This window comes from Dipteris shenzhenensis, chromosome 6, assembly GCF_047967505.1.
Source record: "Dipteris shenzhenensis isolate YYH24624 ecotype China chromosome 6, Dip_SZ_1.0, whole genome shotgun sequence".
NCBI classification, from domain to species: domain Eukaryota; kingdom Viridiplantae; phylum Streptophyta; class Polypodiopsida; order Gleicheniales; family Dipteridaceae; genus Dipteris; species Dipteris shenzhenensis.
In genome coordinates, this window is record NC_141601.1 from 9,153,038 (window position 1) to 9,178,252 (window position 25,215).

Below are 25,215 nucleotides of genomic sequence, written 5' to 3' on the forward strand. Positions count from 1 at the left end.
CTAAAACAAGTTAGGCTAGAACAATGTGAAGCCAAAATAATGTGTGAAACTCAAATGAGTAGAATAGGAATTTGGAAATTGAAAACAAGTGAGCCCAGAACAAGTGAAACTTGGATTTCAAACAAGTGAATATAAACCTTGATAGAAGTGAAGATGGCACCTATAGCCCAAACAAGTGCAGAACCAAACTAGGATAGTTGTGAAACCTAGAACTTGGATCCTAAAACACCCTTAGGTCTTGTCTAACAATTGTATCCACTAGCATGTGAACTTTATAGGTTATATGAGGTGTTTACAGAAAATTTAAAGATTTTTCCATTTTGCATTTCAATTTGCATTTGTAAAACAAATATTTTCATAATTATAGCATGAAATACACATACTGATATTTTTAAAATCTATAAAGTAGCGCTTAATCTCTCCAAATAACACTTGCTGATGTTGGTATACTCTATGTGGACAAGACCGATTGCATCCTTAGTTTATTATTTTATAGTACATAGGTTTTAAGATTTAGCCTATTAAGACTATGAGATCCACTTCGTGTGCGTTGAGATCTTCTAGGCTAACATGATGCATATTTTTCATGTGGATTTTTTCACACTATAGATGAGATGAGTAATCACTGGATTACCTTCCTCTCATGAATTTAATCCACCCATGAAAAGAAAGAAAGAGAGGATGACAAGATATGTTGAGTCCATAAGGACCCGATCCCCCCTATAAATGTTAAGGCTACTGTGCCTTTTTTATTTCCAAGGAGTTGGATGCCAACTGCTAATAGTTCTTTGTAAACCCAAATTGCAGAAATAATTTGAATTAAGAGATGAACCTAGATCCGAAAATAAAGCCTAACATAATGGTGTTTCTTAAATGAGCACATAAAATAAATATCCTTGTGATAGTGATAGCAATGAAATTGCTATGGCTATTTGATGCATATGTCCCTCATTGCCCAAAATTTTCAATCTTTACTAGCTCCTTCATGGCAAAGTGCAGGAAAAAAAGGAGACATGACAAGTTAGTGCCTCATTGCCTAATAGTATTAATCTTTGGCAAAGTACTTGAAAAAAAAGAGAGGATTTGTTAATCATAGAAACGGAATGAATAAATTTAAATTCAAAAGTTGTATGTGAAAATCAAATCTATTTAAAAATTTATTGATTATCCATGAAATTACATATAGTATCTAGTATCGACACATAAGGTGTGGATGGAAAATTTTGCCCCTCTAGATTTTTGGTCATGTTCATTGGAGGTTCATTGTCATTGCCATATTGTCATTGGTTGTCAAATTTGGAAAGAGTTTGAGACCTTGAGAATAGGTTTTGGCTAGACACTATAGTGTTCAATCCAGGAATTTTTTAAGGCAAATTCTATTCTTGAGATAAGCACTTCCAATATTTTATCAATCATTGATTCTTTAGGTTAACACCTACTAATTTTATGTGCAATAGAAAGAGTAGTATTCATCTCAACAAACAACATCTGCAATAATCAAGATTATCCCTATGATCTTTCTATCAAAATTTGTACTAACTAGTTATAACAAATTTTGGTATCAATTAAGTGAGTTCAACAATGAAGGTTCAAAAGAATGAGAGAGAGAGAGAGAGAGAGAGAGAGAGAGATACTTATACAAAAATTTATATAGATATGTTCTCTCGAAAAGGTAATGACTAATAAGTGGTCCAGTCCTTTCAGAGGGGTTGTGGCTTTAAAGGTGAGGTGATATTTAGTAGATTGCTGAGAATCATTTTCAAGATTCTCTTTATAGTAAAAGCAATCTATTTCACAAAAAAAACAAATGAATAAAGTTGACAAGCAGTACATGTATGTAGATATTCATCAACAAGCAATGAAAGATATTCAATAATTAGAGAATTACAATCTTCACAACCAATTAGTAAATATAGTCTCAATTTGAAAATCAACATATGAAAAGTAAGCATATAGATGGTGATCCCATGACACACGTCCTACACACAACTCCATCATACCTTGAAGCAATAGAATTGGACATTCCAAATCATCACATATTTGATCACATAGTTGATCTCGATGGCAGATATATGCAAAATCGCATATGCATCATTTTATTTATTTGATGAGATTAAGAGGAATTTTGGGAAAGCACTAAATGTTCAACTTTAGCCTGAGGTAGCTGTCAACAAAGTGAAAAGGGCATGCCAATGCTAGAACAAATGTTCAAAAATCAAACAAGTGATTTAATACAAGTTTAAGAATATGATAGCCAATGCCAATTTCTTTACAGCTATGACATTTTTTCCATGTCCGCATGTGAATAATAGTTCCATGTGTGAATACATTTTTTAATTTTCAATATCAAGTCAACGATTTGATAGAAAGGTCATCAACATATGTGATCTTAAAGTCTATAAAATTTCAAAATGTGATCATGCATGGAATTTATTAAACTTTCATAGCTTATGATAATCCATGTTTCAAGCATGATCCAGAGTTAGAAGCTCATCAAGGAACATCTTCATTCAATTATGGAAATTTCCCATTAGCCTATGGCAACTTTACATAAAGGCATGGCATTGAGGTGGAAATGATAATCAATGGTACTTTAAGTACAAACTTCTGATGGATAGTCGTGATGCATGCCACATACTACTTTGTTATTTTCATTTTCAATTTTAAAATTTCATTTCACCAAATCCAAAAAGATTTTGTAGTGCACACTTTACTTATGTAGAGCAATTTGTTTGGGTTTTCATAAGGAAATTACCCTAGGTTCATGGAGGATTTGGCTTTTTGTATGTGTCCGAATAAAGTGTTTATAGTGGGACCTTGGGGAGTGGAAGTGGATTGATGCAAGGAACCATGAGAATAGCCTGCCTTTCTTCCACTACATAGCTAGGCATAGTAAAAGGAATGATGAACACTTAATTTGGATGCATCCTTGTTGTCCTGTTTCTATCCAATTGCTACATGCTGCTCAATAATGTATTTTAACTTTTTACTAGCTCTCCTCCCATCTTGAGTCTACAAAGCTAGTTTCAACTGCTTAGCAATCACAAAGTATTCCTACCTCTAGAAGCATTTTAAATAATGATAGCATGGTTTGGACATAGGTGCCCAACTACTTAATCCCTGTTTCTAAAATCTCAACCTCCACATCCCTTTATCCTCCTAAAAATGTTTAAACTTAGATTTACATGATTGACCCCCAAAGAAACCAAAATTTTATGACCTTGCCATGCTAATGTTTAATTATGACTTTGAAAATAAGCATCAGTTGCATAAGATTCCCTTGTAGAGTAAAACTGTTCCACCTATCTGTCTCCAGTCTACTGTCCCCGGTTAAAGGCCCTTGTGCCTAAACCTTGGTTATGTATACTCAAACTAAATATATATGGATATACTAAAGATTAGGGTGTTAAAGCACCCACCAAAACTTGTGTCTCTTGGGCTCCCTCTCCCTCTCAGCTTCCTTTGTGTCCTCTCAACTGGTATCAAAGCTGGAAGATAAGGCCATCGCTAACTCATAAGAGGAAGTTGCAAAAGACAATCTATTTTGAGAGTTTTGTGACGAATATGACCTTCTCTAGAAGCTTAATCTTACCCTAAGATCAAAAGAAAAGTTGTAGAAGACCTTGAGTACTTAATTTTTTGTTTTTACATCTCTATCGTTTGAGTTTTCAGTAAAAAGTTACAGCTCCTGCAAAAAGTGATGAAATTTGTTCTTGCATGAATTTCATGTGTTGGATCTCCATATCCATGCCACATTTGTAGTTTCAACACTCCGACTGCATTTAAAGCAATCCAAAGCTTCTACCTATGAAGATGCCTCTGATTCCATGAACTTTTGAAGTTGTGGTGAAGCTCTGTCTACTCCGACATCTTCATCTTGCCATTTCCTGTGTGAGTGGGATCTCAACATCTTGGCCTATCTGTAGGGCTATGTTTGATAGTCAATTACAAAGTAGTAATTTGAAAAAATACGAGGGCTTGGAGAATAGCATTTTCAACAGCTTGCCTTACTAATAGATAAGGGCAGGGTAGATAATTTAGGAGGAAGGGCTTCTGCATATTCAACCCAATTCAACCAAATCATGGCATGATTCAGACAATGCAATTCAGAGATGTTTATATTTTTATTAGGGTATAGTTGTCTCGTGAGCTACATCATTTTGAGCCTAACAACACATCTACATCAAAAAAAAATCCATCAAACCTCTCACGCACAAGGAATTTAAGTCTTGTATAAGAGTCTAAACAGAACATTACTAAAGGCAGTAGAAGTGAATAAAATTTTGATTATCTACCACAAACATTGAATCCTAAAGAGTTGTTTTAAAGCTAAAGCACTCATCCTCACTGAGCACACATGCTCTCTAACACACTTGTATGCTTGCAATCACTTCATTATGCAGGCATCTTCACTACCGCATGATGCCCTTTACTTCTTTATACAAGGTTGGCCTCATGTATTGGTAAGTTAATGAGTGGAGCACAATTGGACTTACACGGTTTCTCTTCACCAGTTCGAAAGTTCGTGGAAACCAGATAAATGCCAACAAACCGCACCTAGATGCACACATTTGGGTTGTGGGGAAACAAGTCATAAGACATGCATCTATGCACACTAGAAACTTGACACAACATCTTATCGATTATACATCTTCAACAATTTGGAGGAAATGTAAGGACGTGAGGTGTGTTGGGTAATTAACTCTATGGTCTTCTTAGGGTTGAACATGATTGTTTTGAATGAGAAACCCCCAAGATGAGGCATGTGCACTTCAACAAAATGTAATCTTGTACACGTATTTAATCACTATATTAATCTACAAGCCCCAAACTATTGATGTAGTTCTTTCATTAATGTGTAATAGATTTAAAAAGACCCTAAAGCAAAGAAAGAGCATTTATTTGTGGCATAACATTTATGCATCTAAGCATTTTACACAATATTTCCATTGAAACACCATTTATATTAGGTATTCATTTCATTGAAATGATGTTGGAGGAATTGTATCAAACCTTGAATTCCAATTGTGCAGTAATCAAAGTGCCTTTCTATTGCTTTTCTTATGATTTGGGCCTATAAGAAAGTCAACTTTGTTTCCTTAGTTGTATAATGTTTTGACATAGGAGACATTACTTGGTGATATTGCTTTCATATGCTCCTTGCAAAAGCACTGGACTATTATCTAGGCTACATTCTTTTTTTAATGGTGGCTGAGTACAGGTAGGTGGTATAGAATTGCAACCACTACCCATAGGTTACACCAAAACTGACATGCTAGCTAGTGTCAACCCTAGTATATTGAAACAAGCTTAAAACATCAAAGAATGCATAAATCAATTTAGTTACCTCTACTAGTGACCAAACATGACCAACTTGTTTAGATAGGACTCTAAGATCCACTTCTACCACATCATTTATGCACACTTATATCACATCATTTGATATAGAGCAGTGCCATTTATCTAGTGCATACTTCTACAATGTCATCAAGTGCATTCTTCTATCATGTCATCTATCATAAACCTTGTGCATCTACCACATCATTTGAAACATACTTCTACCGTGTTGTTTGATGTAGACCTACCACATCATCACAATCATGCTAACTTAGCATCCACAATGCATGCCGCATTAGCACATCCAAGTACGCCACATAACCAATTGGACCATTGTGAAGAAGTTATGGTTAAGTCTAACCAAGCTTAGTTTAGTCCACATAGGTAACATCAATCTGACACAACTAAGTTAGGTCAACAAATGATATGAAGCTAACTATTGATTTAAGGACAAATGGTGCAAAAAAAGTATAGATCTAATGAAGACATTCTAAGGGATATGGAATCTTAAAAGGGCCTCATATTAGAAGTTCCTAATCTTTTCATTAAAAAAATTAAGGTCTTTTGAGGTGGTCCAACTGCAAGGCTCTATTTTGTATGTCTGTGGCACTTTACTTGTAATGGAATAGGAGGTGGCATCCCTTCGTCCTCCACCTATGATTCAGTCCATGCTCTATCTCCTCCCCCTTCACAACAAACCATGGTTGCACGCCCTTAAGCATATGTAGGGGGAACCTCCCCCAAGTCAACATCTGCCTATTGTCAACCAAAATAGGATCCCATTGGTCTTCTTCATCTCCTATCATATTTGAATTCTAAATCCCTCCTACCCCCCTTCTTTCATGTTGCATTGCACTCCCTTTGTTTCCATGATGATTTTGATTCTGTCCATGTCAATTGGCAATCCCATATTGCGAAACGATGTGTCCCAAAACAACTCCGTGGGTGACCATGAACTGCCATTTTGTTGGATTTAGGGAGATGCCATACTCCCTGCATTTGATTAGTACTGCTTCAAGGCATTTGAAGTGGTCTTTTTTGTTTGAATGGATGCACAAATCATCCAAGAACACCTGCTCAACACCTGTAAAAACTTATTCATAATTGACTTGAAAGCTATGAACATGACTCGCTAGAATGTGGCCAGGGCATTACAAAGGCCAGATGGCATGACTCTATGTGCAAAAATACCCCATTCTATAGCAAAAGCTGTTTTTGATTGGTATTTAGGAGCAATTTGCACTTGGTTATAGCCACTGAAGCCATCCAAGAAGCTATATATTTCAAAACCTGCCACCTTTTCCAACACTATTTCTATTAAGGGTAGGGGATAGTGATCCTTAATTGTGGCAGCATTCACATTCTTTAAGTTTATGCATATTCTGAGCTTCTTGTTGCATTTAGGCACAATGACGATGGGTGAAACCCAATCAGTGTGCTCTGTCTCATAGATGAATCCGGCATCTAGGAGTTTTTCCAGCATAAACCGTGGTGCCATACTTAGGATTTGTGTGATAAGGTCCACATACCTTAGGGTGGGCACCTTCCCTTATAGGTATCGTGTGTATTGCCACGTCTGGTGAAATTCCTTTCATCTCTTTGTATGACCATGCTAGGCAATCACAGTATTCCATTAGGAGTGCTTTGAGTTTGGTTTCATCTTCTTGTCAAAGCTGTTTCCCAATGAAAACCAAATTTTCTTCCTCCCCTCCAAGGGCAAGGTTTATTGTGTGAGTTTTTGCTGGTCCCTCATAGATTGGAGTTTCTCCAATGCTATTGATTTCTTGAACTTTATATTCTCTTAGTGGTCTTGGCATTGCTATTGGGACACTGCCACTTGTGTAATTCTTGAAGTATTCCAACACTTCTCGAAGATTGGCCTCTGATGGTGTTGAACTAGCTTGACATGTGCATGTGTATTGGGTGGCATAGTTTCATTTACCAATTTGTTAGGATCTTTTTGACTTTCTTTTTATGAAGTCTCTTGATTGAGCTTCTTCCACACATGTGGCTTATATTTTTGAAACTTCTTACATTGGGAATTGTGGGGTAACTTTTCCACTAGTAAGGTGTTTCCAAAAGTAAGGGTTCATTTGCTACGCATACTCCTTCTAGTCCCTTAGGGGACCATTCAAGAGGTGGTGGTTCTGATTTTGAGGGAATTGGATTTGCAAGATACAATTCGACGAGACTCGTTTGAATTCATTGAAGTTTGCAGTCTTGGCTTTTCTACGATTTCCTCCAGCTTTCTTACGGGATCTTCTGCTGTTATTCAACTTTGGAGGTTCAATTTTTGGGAGCTCGACTACCATTAGGGCATGCAGAATCGCTAAGTCATTATCAAAGATTTGTTCTTCAATTTTAGCATTCTCAGCCTCAGTTTCAAGGTCCCAAGGAAAATTTGAGTCATCATTGGTATGGGTACCTTCTTCAAGTTCATTATTCCACTAGAGGTCATCCATAAAGAATGGCATCCCTAGATCGATTGTGGTTCTTCATGTGTGAGTGGAGGATTTACCTATAGCACCTTAGCATGTATTTGTGAGAAGATGGGGTCTAATGAATGGCAGTTGTCGATGGTTGCCAATGTTTGTATCTAGTTATTGACATTGCTTTGTAAATCGCCTGCTATGGCATGCTGTTGCAGGGGAGCTTATCTACTTTGCATATGTCATCTCTCTCACCCATTCGCACAGGGATATCTTCGATGTCGTTCACAAGTGGAGGGGGATTTGCGAGTTCAATCCATCCTTTGAAACTCTCCCAGAGATTGGGACAATTTCATAGAAGGATTCCGATGGGAATTGACACAGGGCAACTCAGGATGCTAGAGAGTGCGGCTCCTTCAAGTTGACGTGGTGGTACATTATGTTGTGGAGTCTGTTGTTGGAACAGAGGCTCAAGTATGGTATCAATACTTTGTGGGGCCAAGTGATGGATTGGGACTTGAGCTTGTTTCTCAGCCTCAAATTAAGCTTGTTCCTTTTGTACCCATTGTTAAAGTGCCTGAAAACGAGCCTTCTCCACTTCTACATTTGGGTATGGAGCTTCTTTTATTTGAGGCTTGGGAGCTAATGTGGATTAGCTTGGCTGCTCATTGCTTGGCAGAAGTGGAGGCACTTGTGCTTTCTTTTTAAGAAGTCGCTTTGGTTGGATTGGAATGTAAGGGTCCTTGGTGGCCTCTTTCTGCTGGCGTGTAATTGCATTCACAAGTTGTGATATTATGCTAGTCGGCCCCAGGCTTTGATGGTCTACCCCAATGATGCTGATTGGGACATCAAGCTTAACCTCTGTTTGTTGTGGGACCTTATTTTTCATGGGACAATCCATACATGCATGTCCTATGCCACAATCTCTGCAGAGTGGTTGGAAAGTAGCGGGGCTACCACGATGAGGGCACTCTACGATCCGGTGATTTTCTCCACAACTATAGCACTTGATTGGTGCTCGATATGTGTTGGGACATACTTGATTTTCATAGACTGGTATTAGTCCCTCGGTGCCTTCTACATAGTACACTGGGTACTCTGCTTCATACTCAAATGGCGAGTCTACTTCTTTGGCTTGTAATTGATGTATTGGAACTACCTGAGGAGCTAGATTTGGCGCTCTTGGATATGGTCATGGATTTATATTCTTGAGTAATTGTGGAACCTGTGTCCCAATAGGAACAAGATTTAGCCTTGGAGCTAGGGGCGCTTGTGCAAGTGTCGGTTGCTTGTACACTGGCATGGGTGGCACTTGGTATTATTGAGGTCAAGGCGGGTTATTGCACATGTTGAAGATGCAACTGTTTTCATCATGGCTACCGACGATGCAGATATGGCACCACAACCTTGGCGGTGGATTTGCTTGTGTAGTGATCCTGGCTCTTAGGACCAGGCACTCATTTGCTGTATGATTGGCCAATGCAGTGTGGACACCAGACATTTTCTCACTGTGGATAAGTATGAGGTGGTAGCTGAGACAAGTGAAGCTTTTGTTTCATGGCCTGCATCATGTCTTCTTTCAGCTTCATGGTCATGGCCTCTAGGCGATCTTCATTTGATGTTTCGGTAGTTGACTTAGATTTGCCCTTTTTAGAGCGCTTATCTCGTGCACTAGATCTACCATCATCACTGCTAGTGTCAGAGTCGGTCATGCCATCCTCGATGTTAATGGATGCCACATGAGTAGCACTGAACGTGTTGAGATATCGAGCTCCACTCGTGATATGCCAGGGTGACCGTTGTGCATTTATGTCACCGACTTGTTAGCTGCAGATGCAGTTGGTACACCGCCCATGAATAATAGCTCGATGACAACTATCCTTAGGTACTCTAGTTTGTGGCTCAGTTAGTATGCCACCTTAGTTAGCTAAGTTTGGTTTGAGACCCACATATAGGTTTCTTCTATTTCTTTGTACTAAAGTTCTTTTGGCTTTCACAATTAAGAAGAGGAAAACTGTTTTCAGCCTCCACCTTTGTGTGTATTCCCCCATTGTGTATGTGAGAAAGCCGTGAGACTCCTTCCTTCTCTCCCACTATCTTCACATGGTATCAGAGCCTAGTTCGTGGTAAGGAGCTCAAGAAAGCAAACCAATTTTGTGGTGTCCTGGTAAGAGGACCAGTGTTGCTTTCCTTTTTCGAGTTTGGGAGCAAATCTTCATAGGTAGCACAGCCGGAAAGTGCAAGAGTGCATTGTCTCAGATTGAGATGCCCTTTGTGGTGTGGCAAGAGGGCAGTATATACAAAATTGTCACTAGGAAGTGACTGTGTGGTCAAATACCACCTTCGTCAGGTTTGCAAATTTGCCCTTATGAGGCAGAAGCTATGTTTTTTGCAGTGAGAATATTTTGCAGTGTTCTTAAATGGTGTCTAATTCTCTTTCAGAGTTTGTCACTGAAAAGCTTGTCAAGAACAACTTCCAAGCATGGAAGTTTAGAATGACGAATTTCCTTATGGGAAAAGGCTATTGGGAGTTCATTAGAGGAAATGAAGAAGAACTAGTTCTTCCTAATGTTCCCAATCAACAGGAAATGCAAGCATTTAAAGGATGGCATGAGAGAGCCATAAAAGTTATGTACTGGATGTCTATAAGTATTTCAGATTCTATGATTGTGCATATTCAGGATGCAAGTATGCCAAAGGAGGCATGGGATACTTTGGCAAAAATATACAGCACAAATACGCAAGCCAGGAAAATGCAGCTCAAGCAGGAGTTGCACAATGTGCAGAGAGAAAATATGAGCATCAATGACCTACAGTTTCCTTGTCAAGCAAAGGCTGAGTACAGGGGTGCAATAATGACTGCATGTGAGGTAGCTTGGTTGCATAAGCTACTTTATGAGGGGGGGTGTGGGGTTAAAGGTCACTGTGCCTTAACCCCAGTTATGTACAATACTCAAACACATATATAAATGAATGAAAAAGAAGATTAGGGTGGTTCTGCACCCACCAAACTTGTGTGGCTCTCTGTCTCTCTCTCTCCTTCTTCCATTCTTGCTTCTGTTGAGAGCACTCTCAACTGGTATCAGAGCCCGGGTGATCTAGCTGAGCATGCGTGAATGCTTTGAAGCTCAGCAGCTCTGTGGGAGGAAGGAGAAGCTCTGTGGGAAGCTTTGTGGGCGACTTTACTTGCATCCGAGTGTGCAGAGACCTTGGAGGAACCTTTGTAAAAGTCACTTTGGCTTTGCGAAGTGGTTTTGAGAGCCTGTTAAGTGGTTTCAAAGAAAAAGTCATTTTTTGAGCTGGGATCATTTCATTGGATTTCTGAGTCACTGTGTCAGTTTCTGCGTTTTTTGCCCGGGTGTTGGAACTCAAGTTTGGAGCAACCATTTGCAGATCTGTCAGTTCCGGTGGACTCAAGAGTCCTAAAACTTCTATGTTGCTCATCATTCGCACTCCAGTGGAGTTTACAAATAGCTCTGTTTCAAAAAATGTTTTTCAGTCCGTGTGTTGGACCCAGTGATTGAGGCCACGGTTTCCAAAACCATCTATCCCATTGCGTTTCGGACGCCCAAAAACCCCTACCTATCAGTTCTTGCGTGATTCGGTGGAGGATTTTCAGAGTTATAAATCTCTGTGTATTCGATTTCGTCTCTCTGTTATGCATTTTTCATACTAAGGTTTTGAAACCTTAGATTTATGCCACATGGCAGTGGATAAGTATTGACTCCCATTTCTCACTCATCGGTTGGGATTTTGGAGTTCTGGTAGAAGAGAGATATTTGGAAATTTTCTCGCTGAGTCCAATTATGCGATGGCGCCCATGTTTTGAGGCATCTCAGGTTCTATTTTCAGTAGCGCTCATTACCATGGGACTATGATTTCTTGAGCATACCTTATGCAGATCACTCTGGTTGTAGTTTGAGCAATGTGCGCTCATTCGTGGTATGCATTGGGTTGTAGTGGATGATTTATAGGCCATTTGGATGCATTCCGGTCCTTGTTGGATGCGCTGATAGGCCCAAATTGCCTTGTGGGATGCTATTTTTTATGGACGCTTTGCACATGGATGCTATTTTATGCTGAGGGACAGCTTTGACACATTGCAAGTGATGCACTGATAGTGCTATGCTCTCTTGGATGAGATATTATTGATGCATATGCCAGTGGACGGTGTTTATGCTTGAGTCATTTGGCACTTATTGGCATTTCCTTTTGGGCCAGATTTGCTCATATGGATGCATAGTATATGCACATGAGTCAGATGCATCTTTTGATGCTTTGAGCTTTGAGTTTTGGTGATATTTCACTCTATTGTGGCATACACATTTGGGTGCACTTGGTATTTGGTGTGATTCTCTCTTGCAGGCACTAGCATTTGGGATTTTGCTTTATTTGCATCATGGCATCCTCTTCCATGCCTGAAAAGGAGTTTTTCAGCATTAAAAAGTTTGATGGGACAAACTTTTCTTTGTGGAAAGAACAGATAAGGGATGTGCTTATTCAAAAGAAGCAGATTAAACCCTTGGCAGGGATTGAAGCTAAGCCTGCAAATATGTCTGAGGATGATTGGAATGAGTTGGATGCATTAGCAAAGTCTACTATTAGACTTCATCTTGCAGAGTCAGTTTATTTCACAGTAGTAAAATGAGCAGACTACAGAAGATTTGTGGAAGAAACTGTGTGCCACTTATGAGAAGGAAACTGCCTCTAATAAAGTTTACCTCATGAAGAGGTTGTTTGAGCTGCAAATGAAGGAAGGGGTCTCCATTGCTTCTCACTTGAATGAATTCAATATTATTTTCAGCCAGCTTCAGGCTCAGAAAATGAATTTTGATGCGGAGACTAAGGCAATATTTCTTTTATGTTCATTGCCATCCTCATGGGATACCTTCTGTACAGCTGTCAGTAACTCTGCACCTGGTGGAGTACTGAAATTTGATGATGTTGTGGGTAGCTTGTTGGCCGAGGAGATTAGACGGAAGTCTATGGATGGCAACAAGTAGGATGCAGCCTTAAATGTGCAAAGGGGCAGATCACAGTTCAGGGGGAAGTCCCAAGAAAGAGTGAAGTCACGTAGCAAATCCAGGGCACGGAACATTGAGTGTTACCATTGTGGCAAGAAGGGCCATATGAAAAAGGATTGCTACAAGCTGAAAAGAGAGCAAAAGGATAAGAAAAAGAATGCAAATTGGGGTGCAAATCAAAAGGAAGATAGTCCAAGGGAGGACAAAGGAAAAGTGAAGATCGAGGAGATCAATGCAGTCACACGTGATAGTGACAATGATGTTCTCTTCATGTCTAGTTTATCTGCAGAGTTGCTTACCACTTCAGATGATGCATATTCCCAAGATTGGATTTTGGATTCTGGTGCTTCATTCCATGTTACTCCCCATAGGAAATGGTTCTCCACTTATGACAGTGGAAAGACAGGTTGTGTGCATCTTGGAAATGACTATGCATGTGACATAGTGGGAGCAGGTGACATAAAGTTTTCTTTTGCAAATGGGTCTACATTTGTTTTGAAACATGTGAGACATGTGCCTAAGCTGACCAAGAGTTTTATTTCAGTGGGTCAGCTAGATGATGCTGGTTTTCACACCACTTTTGGCTTTCAGAGTTGGAAAATTCAGAAGGGCTCTATGCTTTTGGCCAGGGGTGCCAAGTGTGGGACTTTGTATCCCTTACATGTATCAGGGGTATTTGATCATGTTGTTGCAATAACCGAGCAGCCAAGCACTTCTTTGTGGCATTGCAGGTTGGGGCACATGAGCCAGAATGGAATGAAACTCTTATGCCATTTGGGTTATGTACCGCATTTGAGTTTCTCTGATTTTGAATTTTGTGAGCATTGTCTCTATGGGAAGCAGACTAAATCAGCCCATAAAAGAAGGGGAAAGAAAGAGTTTGAAATGCTTGATTTGGTGCATTCAGACGTATGTGGTCCCATGCCTACACGGTCATTAGGCGGGGCTGAATACTATGTGACATTCATTGATGATGCAACTAGGAAAGTGTGGGCTTATGCTATAGCTCAGAAGAGTGATGTGTTCCAGGTATTTCAGAAATGGCTGGCCTTGGTTGAGAATCAGTCAGGTAGAACGCTTAAATGCCTACGAACTGACAATGGTGGAGAGTATCTCTCTCATGACTTTCAGCATTTCTATGATACACATGGGATGATACACATGGGATTAAGAGGGAGCTCATATCCCCTCGTACTCCAGAGCAAAATCCAGTTACAGAAAAGATGAACCGTACCATTCAAGAAAGGTTGCAATGCATGCTTTCCAATGCAAGTCTTTCTGGTGGTTTTTGGGCTGAGGCAATGAAGACTGCAGTGCATGTGATCAATAGATCACCTAGTAAGAGTTTGGATGGTGGTATTCTTGAAGAGGCATGGAGTGGCAAGAAGCCCTCTTACTCTCATTTGCGTATATTTGGGTGTGAGGCATATGCACATGTGCCAAAAGAGCTTCGAAAGAAGCTAGATCCTAAGTCTAGAAAATGCATCTTTCTGGATTATGGTGAAAGTGGAGAGATGGGCTATCGTCTCTGGGATCCAGAAGCAAAGAAGATCATATGCAGCCATGATGTGGTCTTCAATGAGAAGAAGATGCATAAGGCACCCATGAGGGATGTGGAAATGAGGAGAATCACTTTCCAGGATGTGAATCCACCTGCATATGTTGATAGACAGCAAGCTGTCCATGCACCAAATGTGCAAGAAATGGTGCCACCAAGTACTCCCACAGGTATACAATCAAGGGTAGATGATGGATCATCTATTAGTGGAAATGATGAGCCAAATGTGGCTGATATGCAGGTGGGACAGCAAGCTGAAATGCCCTTAAGAAGATCATCTAGAGTATCTAGACCGCCAGATAGGTTTGTTCCAGTGGTAGACTATGTGTTGCTTACTGATTGCGGGGAGCCTTCTTGCTATAAAGAGGCTATGATGCGTGAGGATCAACACAAGTGGGAGTATGCTATGCAATCAGAGATGAGTTCACTTATGAAGAATAAGACTTGGGACTTGGTTTCTTTGCCACATGGAAAGAAAGCATTGCCATGTAAATGGGTCTACAAAATGAAGGTCACAGGTGATGATGTGCCTAGGTACAAGGCCCGTTTGGTTGCTAAAGAGTTCAAGCAAGAGAAGGGTGTGGACTTTGATGAGATATTCTCTCCGGTTGTGAAGATGACCACACTTAGATGCATGCTTGGACTAGTGGCATCAGAGGATATGGAGCTTATGCAAATGGATGTCAAGACAGCTTTCTTGCATGGGGATTTGCATGAGGAAATTTACATGGTGCAGCCAGAAGGCTTTGAAGAAAAGGGCAAAGAGCATTTAGTTTGCAAACTGAAGAAGAGTGTCTATGGTCTTAAGCAAGCACCTAGAGAATGGTATCAGAAGTTTGATGCTTTCATTCGGTCCCAGGGTTTTAGAAGGAGTGAAATTGATCACTGCCTCTACACTAAAAGGGCTAAGGATAGTAGCCTGATAATCCTGGCACTATATGTGGATGATATGCTATTGGCTAGCAAGAATACTTATGAGCTAGATGCATTAAAGGCCAAGTTTCATGAGGCCTTTGATATGAAGGATTTGGGATTTGCAGGTCATATTCTTGGTATGCGCATCACGCGTGATCGGAGTAGGAAACTCCTTTGGCTTTCACAAAAAGAGTATGTTACAAAAGTATTGCAACGTTTCAATATGGAGGGGGGGAAGGCAGTGAGTACTCCATTGCCTCCATATGTGAAATTGAGTCATACACATAGTCCCAAATCAGATGAGGAAAAGGCCATGATGGCCAAGGTTCCTTATGCATCAGCAGTTGGGAGTCTTATTTATGCTATGATAGCTACTAGACCAGACATTGCATTTGCAGTGGGAGTTGTTAGTCGCTATATGGCTAATCCAGGAAAGAGGCATTGGGAGGCAATTAAGTGCATCATGAGGTACATGAAGGGTACCAAGGAGATGTGCATTTGCTTTGGTAAAGGAGACATGCGTGTACTTGGGTACACAGATTCAGACTATGCAGGGCATGTGGATGGGCATGTGGATAGTAGGAGATCCACTTCTGGTTATGTGTTCACCTTTGCAGGTGGTGTAGTGTCATGGATGTCTCGCGCACAGAAGTGCGTTGCTTTGTCTACCACAGAGGCTGAGTATGTTGTTGCAGCCACAGAGGGTTGCAAGGAGGCTATATGGCTTGATCGGCTAGTGGGAGATTTGGGGATTCATACAGGTGTACCGACATTGCATAGTGATTCCATGAGTGCTATTCAGCTAGCACAGAATCCGGTCTTTCATGCAAAGACCAAACACATTGAGGTCAGGTACCATTTCATCAGGGAGGTACTTGAGGACAAGCGCATAGAGTTTGTCAAGGTTCATACAGATGATAACCCTGCAGATATGCTGACGAAGAGTCTACCTAGTCAGCGGTTTGAGTATTGTCGTGTATTCGGACAGAAAACTTTGACGGAAATCCAAAGGGAGGAAGAGATGGTCACCTGAACGCTCTCCAAGTCTTTCTCGATGTAACAGGATTGTTGAGGACGAGTGGACGGTGGGTGGATGGCTAGGTTATCACTACGAGATGGGCTTGAAGTAACTCACCATGTGAGGATGGGAGTAGAGTGGTGGTTGATAGAGAGGGAGGAGTGCCTTGCGTAGGGTTCGGAATGGGGAAGAGGATGGAGGCAAGATGTGAAAGAAAAAGTATGAGAGGGATGGATGCACATTTATAGGGAAGGAGAGGGAGCTATGGATTTAGTCAAACACATGTGCAGCTTTAAATTTGTCCACGTTTGAGTAGTCAAATACATGTGCAGCTTTGAATTTGTCCACGTTTGACTAGGGAGGTGGTTTCCATTTTTTTTCTGGGTTATGGTATTTATAACCTTTAATCATTGATTGCCCATAACTTTTGGTGGTTGTGTCAGAATGTGCTTCCGTAAAAAGGAGAAATGTTCAAAATTTCAAGCTCTACACTCTGATAACCATCACATGGTCTAATTTATTCCTTAAGGTGCTATTTTTCCAAAAAACATGCATTTTCCTAAACCGGTAATGAAGAGTTTTAGCTAGGAATTTTTTTTATTTTTATTTATTTTAAAACTTGAGTTAGAAAAATTTTAGCTCTCCTAGCTCTTGAGTGATATGTTCATGAAAGTTCAAAGTAGTTTCTTTTTTACACATACCTGCGTATGCTTACTCGTTACTTGAGATGCTAGTCACCCCGACAGCGGCGCCAAATGTTGGCTCTTTCGCATGACTTCAGCAGGAAGAGCAAGGTATTCTCAGTATGCAGGGTTCTGAGGCTTTTTATACCCTATAGATATATTGGGGTTGTCGTTTGTAGTATACGTGTAGCTTAGGACTCGAGTCATATTTCGGTGAGAGATGTAGGCTTGAGTATGGTAAGCAAACATAGTGCATGCATGTGTAAAAGGAACGTGTATCATCATGGTTGAGGTAATGAAGGCTTTTGCCTTCATTGGAGGTTGCAGGGTTTAGGAGGAGTTTAAGGGTTAGAAGGAGGTTCCAAGGTTTAGAAGGAGGTTCCAGGTTTAGAAGGAGGTTCCAGAGTTTAGAAGGAGGTTCCAAGGTTTAGAAGGAGGTTCCAAGGTTTAGAAGGAGGTTCCAGAGTTTAGAAGAAGGTTCCAAGGTTTAGAAGGAGGTTCCAAGGTTTAGAAGAAGTTCCAGGGTTAGAAGGAGGATCCAAGGTTCAGGGTAGACTACATGGTAGAGAACTCGTCTCCCTCGTAGATCATGGAGGTTAAGGGCTGAGGAACTAAGGGTTTAGGGGGAGCATAGGAGTGGGAGAGGAAAAAGGTGTAAGAGCATGGGGGGAAAGAAGAGAGTGGAGGAGGGAGGAGGAGAAGGGAGGAGGAGGAGAAGGGAGAAGGAGAAGGGAGGAGGAGAGGGAAGAGGAGGAGGAGGAGGGAGGAGGAGGAGGGAGGAGGAGAGGGAGAGGAGGAGGAGAAGAGAGAAGGAGGAGGGAGGAGGAGAGGGAGAGGATGGGTTGCAAGGTTGGAGGAGAGGGGAGGAGGAGTTGCAAGATTAGGACATGCTTTTGGACATGGAGTGCAAGGAAGCATGGACACTTGAGACAATTGCTTGGAATACCAAAGTAGAACTCAACACAATGCCACAAAGAGTGTGGGCTTCATTCCATTATGGGGTATTTATACAAGTTGGAGAGCTTCTCTCTCTGCATATAGGAATTGTAAGACATTCTCTCTCTGCATGTAGAACTTGCATATAGAAGTTGCATGTAGAAGTTGCAAGTTGCATGTAGGAGTTGCATGTTGCATGTAGGAGTTGCATGTTGCATGTAGGAGTTGCATGTAGAACTCGCATGTAGGACTTGCATGTAGAACATGCATGTAGGAGTTGCATGTAGGAGTTGCATATAGAACATGCATGTAGGAGTTGCATGTAGAACTCACATGTAGAACTTGCATGTAGGAGTTGCATGTAGAACTCGCATGTAGGAGTTGCATGTAGAACTTGCATGTAGAACTTGCATATTGCATTTCTAAGAGGGATTATTCCTAGCCTTATGCAAGTACAAGCGGAGCTTTGCCACTACTCTTTCTACACACACATTCTGTACTACCTAAGTCCATGTTGGCATAGAGACAATAATGTATAAACTTTCAATGTAGTTATACATGATCAATTGATCTAAAAGACTACATTTCTATCACCTTGTCATGATAATGCTTCATTTTATGGCCTTAAAAGCAAGCACCCCTCTCAGTGCTAATTCCACCTATTTTTGTCAATTTGCCTACATTAGAACTCTTAAACCATGACATACTCATGACTACATTTTTTTCCTTTAAACTAAACCATCCTCTAACTTCTCAATCTAAAGAAGACATTTTTCCTTATGCTAACTCCTTACAACTCTCCAAAATAGATTGGTCTAAAGCTTTGCAAAGTGTAAATGCAAATTTCTTGCATGGGATCTCTCACACATAATGTCAACTTTAACACTCTACAATATACACCTAAGAAACATACACAACCATAGATATGTACATATTTCCCACTCCTTTTAAAGCACACTCTAACACTATTTAAATAACTATTTTTAAAGTAGTCATTATCAAAAACCCTCTAGATTGCACACTCTATTGCTATGGCAACACTCTACATTGGCACACTATATTGCTATGGTGACACACTCAGATGTGATCATTTGGAATAAAAAGGCCCCATAATTAATGTACTCTTGGTTGGATAAAACTTGAGTTCTCCATTGCTCTAGATACACCTCACACTTTTTGTGATGAGGGTATGAGTGTCTTTCACTAGAGATCTTTCCAAATCAAATGCCACTCGACTCTCTCATCTCCTCATCTGATGAGTCTAAACTCTTACCAATAGATATCTGATGATACATCCTCAATTGACTTAGTCTGTTTTAATCTTTTTGCCTATCATTCTAGCTGGTGAACAACAAAAGTAGCTTGACTTCTTTGCTTTGTGGGGGATGAATATCGCATAGATTAGAATTGGGGAAAATTTTTTTGGTTGAATCAGTGAGGGAATATCAAAATTGAAATCACTGGCTAGGTGAGAGGATGATCCACCTGAAGAACAACATCATTGAAGGCATTATTGCTTTGGCCTTGCTTGTATGTTGCTTTAGCCTATCACTTTCTTCCCTTACTAACTCACCCTAAGACCTCTCCCTTGATAGAAGATCAATCCTTGGCGTATATGGGGTGCATTTCCATTAGTTGAGAGGTAACATACTTTTTTATTGAATCCTTGAGTGCACTGCTTGTGATAGTAGACATCTATCTATACTTCACTAGGTTGGCTATATTCAAGTACTTATAAATGATCAAAAAGTATAAGCCTATTGAGATCAAATAGGATTTCTTCTTCTAGAGTGATAGAAGCTTTAGACAACACTTTGACACAAAAGAAGTATGAGCATCGATTGTCCACTTCATGACTTTGATAAATAGTTACCTTGTACTACCTGGGTACTCATGTAGGCCAAATCTATCAATTCAAAATGTTATGGCTAATGAATCCAACCATCTCCCCATTAAGTTTCCACCACCCTATGCCTAGACCATGTCCTTGCTAAACAATTATGTCCACTGGTCCCATGTAGCCCAATGATGGTGGTGTCTATCCTCTTGGAACTTGATCAGTCAAGAAGAAATAAGGGCATCCATTCTCTACAATCCCCAATATGAGCACTAGGAAAAATTCATCAACCTTTAGAAGATGGCCTTGCCAATGGATCTACTTTTTCTCAAGAGATGTTAGCTTGTGAGATTGTTTGCTAATTATTAATTCTTCCATAGCCAAGTAATCATATTTGAACAAGATGTCCAGTTCAAACCTTGTAACCTTCCATTGGCCTTTATACTAAGCATGAAATGAGTCAAAGTACAATCCTTGAATGTGAAAGTATGGCATGATTTTACTGTGGCAAAAAAAACTGAGAGAAGGCAATAGGTTAAAAGCATTGGAGTAATGAGAGAAAAATTGGATAGAGTTTTGACATAGTTTGTTCACATTGGAAGTGTTGCCTTCTTCCTTTTCCATTTTTTAAAGAATTTGGATAGAATCAATATGTTTGATAATTTCATCATAGCATGGGAAGGCAAATCTATGCTTAGTTTTGTTCCATTGCCATCAAGACAACTGTAGTGACGTTCAAAGACAAGGATGTATCAATACTATGCTTGAATCCTCAAAGTAGTGTTTGTACTATTTGAGGAAGGTCCATGAACATCATCATCATGTGAATCATTGTCATTGTCCTAGGCATCTTGGACAAATCTTGAGTGACATCATACGGCTTCAAGTTTGGCAAGGTTTTCCTCATGTACATGAAATGTCTAGACTTTTTCTTTGCTCTCATTCTACAGACTAAAAATTTGGACTTCTCTCTACATTTAGGGTGGGATTTATCATTTGATTGTGAACTACCTTACTTTTCCTTAGGGAACTACTTCATGATGACAACTGATTTACTCAAGATTTCTACCACATTTTAATTAAACAAAACATCCTCATCATTTAACTTTTTAAAGGATTTAAATTTCTCATTGAATATCTGATGATAGTTGGTTATCATGTCTTTAGGCAGATAGCATAACGGGATCAATTCAAAAGCCAAGCCATGGTTGAGCCACGTGGCAATCTAATTCAAGGCTTGGTTGAGCCACATGGCAACCTAATTCAAGTTGTGATCCTAAAAGTATGGTTTGCTTTTTGCATGATCCTAAAAGGATGGTTTGCTTTTTGCATGGCGGTATTGCATGATTTTTTGCACACTGAGTTCTAGTTTTTGATAGAAGCATCGAATCGGTGCCTTGTCATCAATGCTATGCTGCTGCCTCTACTCATGTTCATACTCCACTCCTTTGGTTTGTTGGCTCATTGGTTGATAGTTTGCATTGTTAAGAGTACCAAGGAGCTAGGTTCGCCTTTTCTCCCCCTCCGCCCTTCTTTTCTTGTGGTGGATTGCACCCTGTGATGAAAATCCTCTCCTGGCTATGGCAATTTTTTCTGACACGCCTTCTTCCCTCATGCCCATTTCGCTGATCATAGGGTCATAAGCTTCAAAACTTCGAGTGCATTCTCGTGAGCTGTCCACCATTAGAGTTGAGTCGTCCTAAATAGTAGAATACTATGGGCAAAGTTGCAAGAGCACATTCAAATTCTCATAAATATTGTGAAGTCATTTAGCTACCTGTTTCCTCTGTGAGTAGTCAAAGACCGCTTCCTAAGTGTTGGAAGCCGAACACCCTGAACAGAACTTCCTGTGTTCTGGAGAAGGCAATGGGAGTGACGTTCGTTCTCAGTGGAAATTTGGACGTGATTGTACCCATGTCTCTCTCCACTCTCATAGGGCACACGATTACTGGCCTATCTGAAACTCTCAATTGACTTTATAATTGAACCTTCTACCTTCTACCTCTATGCCCTTGCTTCTTCTGCTGTGCTTCTTTCTCTACGGCCCAATAGCTTTGCCCAAGATTCAGCATGAAGAGCAAGCCCAAATTGGTTTTCCTCCTTCCCTTTTTCAGTCATCGTAGCAAAATCTGTAAACGCAATTACAATGCCATCAATAACGCAATTGATTATCAAAGGGAAATTGGAGAGCTTGAGGAACCGTTCAGATGCTCTCTTCTTCGAGCCAATAATCGTCATTGTTGTTTTAAAGTGACCATATGTTTTCACCAAGATATAAGAGCTATGTGCTCTGCGTGCTTCACATCAATTTTGTGATGTTCCTGCTCACATCGATGTCTTGAAAGATGAATGGACTGCTCATGGACTGCGTGTCAGTGGCTTCCTTCATTCACCAAATATTTAGATATCATGTGGCAATGTAACATCAATGCAAAGGCCCAAGCTATAATCTCTCTAGAGGACAAGACATAGGATCTCCATTGCAGCTCTTTGGTCAAAATATAGAGTGCCGAAACGGATTGGTCCTAGGCTATTTTGCTTTTGCTGAGCTTGCAATCGTACAAAACTTGCACAAGTCCAATAGAAATAGTTCGATGTGAACTGTGAGCTTCAAGCCACAAGGCTTGTGTTAGTCACAGAAAAACCCCAGTTAAGCTCAACCATCATTAGCACTATGAGATGGTGCGTCTTCTACTATGGCACTGATCCAATTTCATGAAAACGGCCAATAGCGTGATTTCGGCCAAGGATCAGCCAGTTTTCATCATGATGACGAAGAACATAATCAATAGGGTGGGTGGGATGACAAGCGATGCAAACGATAAGCTAACGTGGCGAAGTGCAAACTTGAATCAAGTGGAAGAGGAGGGGATCAAAAGCATGGCGAACGTTTGATGCCTAACTAGAAGACCTGCTCAAATTATGTACAGCTTCCTTCCCAATCGACCAATTTGTATATCCACTGGATATATATCCACCTTTCGTATTGAATAGTCCACTATTGTAAATTCACGAATCGCTTGATTCGAAAGCTCATCACCGGAGTGCTTTCTCTTGTCCCAGCTCCATAGTAGTTATCTTCTTCCTCCACTTAAACGAATGCTCCAGAAGTCATGTCCTTCATTTTTTCTATTTCACCTTGCACATCACCTTGAATTTGATGGTGAAGAACCTTGAATTACAATCCTATATGGTAAGAGTGACTCATCTAGAATCTATATACTAACATCAAACTCATAGAGAAGTCTTTACTTGAGAGTAAAAATAGAGAGGGGAGCTTGCAAGCTTGTTGAGAGAAGTACTGAATCAATGGTTTAGCTTCAAATCATCGTAAAACATGAAAAGAGTGCTTTGGAGCTCCCTGGTGTCATATCACATGCATCAAATTGCTAAGCATATCTAAGGTCTTCCTTCTCATCGGAATAATGTTCATCTATTTCTTAGGAATTTTGAATTCCATAACATTTCTACGTATTTACATTACAGGTACTGCGAGTAACTGATGCTCACTTTTGACACAAGGACGTTCATTAAACAGGTACCTTTACTATTTCTTCTCGCATTCTTTATTAAAATAAAAAAACAACAAGAATATTCTTTACGAAAACATACATTTTCCAATATGCACAATACATTATGTGACTTACAAAATACATTATGCAATCTACAAAATCCCAACAAATGGCACATTCCTTGGTCTTATAATTTTTGGAGAGAAACTGTGCCAACTCTCCCCCCACATGAACGTGTAGTTACATGAACATATGTGGTTATATGTATTATGAAATTTCTACCTAGATGATCATGCTTTTACGTGATCATATGGTTATATATAATACCATGTTTCTATCTACTTCATAAAACAAAGATGATCATGTTATCACATGATCATAAGATTATATACACTGCAAACTTTTCATGCATTTTCAAGTGTGTTTTGTTTCTTATATACTTTCATGATATGTCTTTACATTTGAAATGTACAGACGTGACTCATCATCAATTGAAACAACTTGCCATCTACTCAACTATCATGTGGATTGCGAGCGATTGATACGAGTAGTCATCTACGAGCACATCTAAAGACTAGGTACTTTTTTGATATATTTGTTCTCATTTGCAAAAATGAAACAAAAATTTACAGAAAAAAGAAGATATGCTTATCACATTAGTATTCAAAATAAGAAAAGACGATGACAACCCAGTATTCTAGCATGGCCATTCGTGGATACACATTTAGAAGAATGGCAAACTATGTGCTTTAAATTTATAACAAAAATGGAATATTGTGTATACTATGGTAGAGTAGAATTTGCTACAAATTCGTTTTCGAAGTTATGACTGATACCATCTATACTAGATTCTGAGGTCGTTCCATACGATCTATCAAATAATTTTCTCGGTATATATATTGAGAAGAAGAATGATATTTCTCAAGGAAACAAAACAAGAATGATTTGTGAGGCTTGCATAAAGTCTCCTTTTAGAAAACTATACTCAATTCCATATGATCCTAACTACATACGAAATATGCTCATTGCAGACATATTTCAAATGCAAATGTTATCAGTCATTGATGTATCTTTCAATATTTCTAAAGCAATTACATCATTGGCCACAGGAACATTGCAAAGAAGATCAATACTAGACAATCCTTTAACATGTTGGGATCGACAACAACAGATTTGCAAAAATCCAACGAGACTATTGTCAACAACTAAACAAATACTAGCTTTCAACTCAACATCAAATCCTATCCTTATAAAATACTTGTCAATGTATGAAAGACCCCATCCAAAACTTGGAATTAGTGTCATTTCCTCAGAAGCTATTGTTGACATTCTAGAGAGACACTTTGCAAATACTCCTTTTGATCTAATGCGAGCTGCACATGAGGACAATTATATATCATTATTGGAGCACATAGATGTAGTCCCTGCAACCCATCAATTTAAAAAACAAGATTCACATGAAGTTGGCACAGTTGTACTTTGTAATTCAGAAAGAATTGTGGAATGGAAAATCTTTACATCCACAGATGGATTATCTGATTCTCATGGTTTAACAATTGAGACAGCATTATTTCCATTTTTGTATCCTTTTGGACATGGTAGCCATGATGGTAAGCTATTCTTAAATGTGTACTTAAAAATGAGAATAGGATCACTACTCTCAGTATTCACTCTACAAGCCATACTTGCTACTTACCAAATTCGACAAGCAATCATTATCGCAAACTCAACACAGACAACAATTCTACAAAGAGATATTGATCAACAAAGATGACAGAATCCAAGAATATCTGAACATGCGATAACGAAACATGTAATCAAGTTTCAAGTACCAGGGTCGATACCCGGATTGCCTTCATGGCATTGTAGAAACTTTAAAGATCTAATGGCAATGGTTGAAACATGGGGACTTCCTAACATATTTCTTATGCTCACAGCAGATGAGGTCTCAAACACAAGATGGTGT